Source organism: Pteropus alecto, unplaced genomic scaffold (genome assembly GCF_000325575.1).
Source record: "Pteropus alecto unplaced genomic scaffold, ASM32557v1 scaffold63, whole genome shotgun sequence".
NCBI classification, from domain to species: Eukaryota; Metazoa; Chordata; class Mammalia; order Chiroptera; family Pteropodidae; genus Pteropus; species Pteropus alecto.
Genome location: NW_006434897.1, coordinates 7,997,439 through 8,001,651, shown reverse-complemented (window position 1 = coordinate 8,001,651; position 4,213 = coordinate 7,997,439). Strand labels below are relative to the sequence as shown.

Genomic DNA, 4,213 nt, shown 5'->3' with positions numbered 1-4,213 from the left:
TTGCAACTGTTAATTTAATACCTCGAGAATTAGAGAACCTAATTTATAACTTAAGTTTAAACATTTCCATGTAGGATAGTGTTGCAGTTTGAATACATGAAAAATATATTTCAGTCAAACATAATATTCTTTTCAAGCAAGTCATGTCTAATTTTGTAGAGCAGATCCTCTTTGGACATGCTACACTATTGTTATAAAATTGAATTAAAATTTAAACTTTTAGAACACAGAAAGACAACTTTTTTTATATTAGAAGATATAAGTTTTATAATAGTTTAGTGTAGGATAATTGTTATATAAAGTGTATCTAGACAATGCTGTAAATTTATTAAAACTCAACACTGTATGGTATAATAATTTTATGTGGTAGATTTACAGAAAGCTCAGAGTATGCAATTTGTTATATGTATAGGAATTGAATTTCAATTAAAACACTTAGCAATTTCTTTGTTCTTTTTGAAATATTTTGAAACCCATTAGTGTGTCAGTGACTTGGCATTGCTCTCTAATTGCAATAGATTTCAAGTGATAAAAATTGATTTTTTTGTAGCATACTTTGTAGAGTCAGCATTGGTTACCTGAATACATTACAGTTGTCTTAAAACATTATTCTATGCTGTTAGAAGGTTTTATTGTTTGAACTTGAGACTATATAGGCAGTTTATTCTTCACTACAGGGTGATTTGCATTTTGAAAAAATGTGATGAAGTGTAGATTTTTAAGAAATATTAAGATATTGAAAATATATTTCAAAAGTCTTTTTTCTTTAACGCATAAGCTAAATTATACCAACATAGGTTCAATGTATTTATCTCTCAGCATTTTGGGAATCATATATGTAATTTTTATTATAAATTTATCACAAAACAATACCAGAAATATCAAATTTTTGTTTTCAAGGGACAATGAAGTCTTGTGGCTTTACCTACTAATTATGATCAACAACCTCTAGACCATACACTTTTTAAAATAAAAAACATTATTACATTAAATAATACTATAGAAAAGTACCCAAATTATTAGTTTGTATTTCAATTCATCTTTATAAAGTGAACTACCTTGTAACCATTATCAAATGAAGAGATAAAACATTATAGGCATCCTCAGCCCTTTCTTTTATTCTCTACTGGTAACTACCATCACCCCAAAGGAATCACGATTCTGGCTTTTGTCACCATTGGTTTATTTTTACTGTTTTTCAACTTATGTATAAATTGAGTAATATATAGTGTGTGCTGTTTTGTGTCTGGCTTCTTTCATTCTACCTTATAATTTATGGGTTATAATCTATGTTGTTGCAGCTAGCAATAATTAATTTATTCTCAATTAAAGAATATCACAATTTCTTTAGCCATTTTACTACTGATGGAAATTTTTTTTTTATCCAGTTTAGTGCTTTTATGAATACTATTTCAGTGAACATTCTTGTAGCTATTTTTTTTGATGCACATAAATATACATTTCTCTTAATTATATACATTGGAGTAGAATTTCTGAGTTGTAGGATCTATGAATATTCAGTTTTTAATAGCTCTTGCCCAGTAGTTGTTTTTAAGTGGATGTAGTAATTTGTATTTCCATCAGTAATGTATGAGAGTTGGAGTTGCTCTGCAATTCCACCAACACTTGGTATTTTCATTATTTTTCATTTTAGCCATTCTGGTTTAGGAGTATTTCACTGAGCTTTATTTGTCATATTCCTCATGACTAATTAATACATTTGTATGAAAAAATAATACATTTGTATATGTTTTTTGGCCATTTGGATATCCTCTTGTAAAGTGCATTTTTAATGTCTCTTGCCTATTTACTTAAATTCTTAAATACTTTTTGCTTTTTACAGTTGGATCTGTGATATGTACAACATTCTTTGATATCTCAACATTCTTTGAGATATCAAAGAATATTGTACTTATATTCATGAATAAGGTTAAACTGTAATATTTTTTTCATGAATTTGTCTTGTCAGTCTTTGTTTTCAGATTTTGTTTGTTCCTTTCTGGCTTCACAAAAAAAGATTTAGGAAGTTTTTAATCAACTATTGGTCTGTTTGTAAACAAACAATTTCAAAGTCTCAGTGGTTTAAAATAACTTCCTCTCTCCCTCCCTTCCTCCCTCTCTCTCCTTTCTTTCTGTCTTTCTGTCTTTCTTTCTTCTACTTCTCTTTGCTTACAATGTTTTTAGTTTCAGTTCTAAATATATCCTAATTTATATTATCATATCTTCTTTGACCTATAAGTTATTTAAAATTGTGTTATATTTCCCAAATGTTTGCAGCCTTATTTAAAAAAATAGTGTTTTGGTAATTGATTATTAACTAAATTGTAAATTTTGTAGTTAAGTAATGTGAACTACCTACTGCCCATTTTTTGGAAATCTCTTATGACTTGATTGATAGCCTAATATTTCGTATTTTTGTAAAAGTTCCATTTACCTTGGAAAACAATGTGTATTTTCCAGTAGTTGGATGTAATACTCTATAGTTGTCAGCTAGATTAAGCTTACTAATGGAATTTTTCATTTCTTCTATATCTTTCTTAATGTATTACTTTGAGTGGTATGTCAAAAACTCCCCCTATAATGATGTATTTTACAATTACTCCTTATGGTCTGTTTAATTTTTACTTAATAATTTTTGAATCAATACTATTAGATAACTACAAATTATAGTCCTCTGTTGAGCTGAACCTTTTATCATGTTAAAATGCCTCCTCTCTTTATCTCCATTTATGCTTTTAGATATTTCAGCCTTTTTTTTTTTTTTTTTGATTAGTATTTGTCTGGAATATTGTTATCCAATCCATCTTTTTACTTTCAGCTATTCTCTGACCATATGTTTTTAGTGGGTCCCTTTTGTTACTAACATATTCAGGCAATAGGTTGATTTCGTTTTAATAACCAGGTTTTAAAATCTCTATTTTTCTATTATTTTCTACTTTTCTGTATTTCTTTTCTTTTTTTTTTTTCTTATGCCTTTTAAAAAAATTATTTAAGGACTTTCCAATATCCTCCATTCCCACCCCCTTTTCATCTGTTAACTCTACTGGTTTGGAATCTATATACTCTATTTTTACAGTTTTATTAAATACCTTTGCTACTACTACATGCATACTTACTTAATAAAGTTTATATTTTGTCAAGATCTTTGCTCTCCTGAACAATGCTTTAGCTTTGTTTACTTTTTTAACCTTATAAATTGTCTTATGTAATAAATTACAGGTTAGATTCAACCATGTTTATTATTGTCTTCATTTCTTCTTACATCTCAACATTCCTTATAGTGTCATTATCCTTCTTCTTAAAGTATATCTTTTAGAAATCCCTTTAGTGATAGACTTTTAGTGATAAATGCTCTCATTCATTCACTTATTCATTCATTTATTTATTTTTTAGATGAGGCAACCCTTGGTTGATCTCTCAGATTGCAAGGACCTTGTCAACTTACAATCCCTTATTTTTTTATTTTTTACACCTAGCACCTGGTCTTCCTGGGTGTTCTCCCATCCATGTACTACCCAGGCCTGACCCTACTTAGCTTCCAAGATCAGACGGGATTAGGCTTGTTTAGGGTAGTATGGTCGTAGACTTCATTCACTTATTCAAATCAGTACATATCATATGCTGGGCATAATGTAATATATACCAAAATCTCTGCTTCATGGAGCTAAAATTATAGGAAGGGAGACAGGCAATGAGCAAGATAAAATGTAAAATACATAGTATATTACATTGCGTAGCAGAAAAAATAAAGCAGAAAAATGTGGTATGAGATTTTTGATGGGGTAGTCAAGGAAGGCCTTACTGGGAAGGTGATTTCTGAATCAAGACCAGAAAGAACTGAGGGAATTTGAAGGTATCTAGTAAAAAAGCATTGCATACAAAGGGAACAGATACTACAAGAGGGCCTAGCAAGTTTAAGATACAGTAAAAAAGCCAGTAAGGCTATTGCAGAAAGCATTATTTGGAGATTAGTAGAAGTGCCCAGTGATGTGTATCCAGATGATACATGGCTTGGTAGGTCATGCTTTACAGTGAGATGGAAGGCTATCGAAGGTTTTGAATCAACAATTGACCTGATCTGGTTTAGCAGGTTCACTCAGCACATTATAGTTTGGAGAGGGGCATAAAAGGTAGAAACAGTCAATAGATTATTGGCATATCTGTGAGAGGTGGTGGTGTCTTGGAACAGAGTGTCAGCAGAATGTGTGATGAG

The 4,213-nt window shown here is 30.1% G+C and overlaps 1 pseudogene; it reads right to left on the bottom strand.

The window, feature by feature from the left end:
- Nucleotides 1-3,469: 3,469 nt before the first annotated feature.
- Nucleotides 3,470-3,586, bottom strand: LOC112478919 (annotated as a pseudogene).
- Nucleotides 3,587-4,213: the final 627 nt, after the last annotated feature.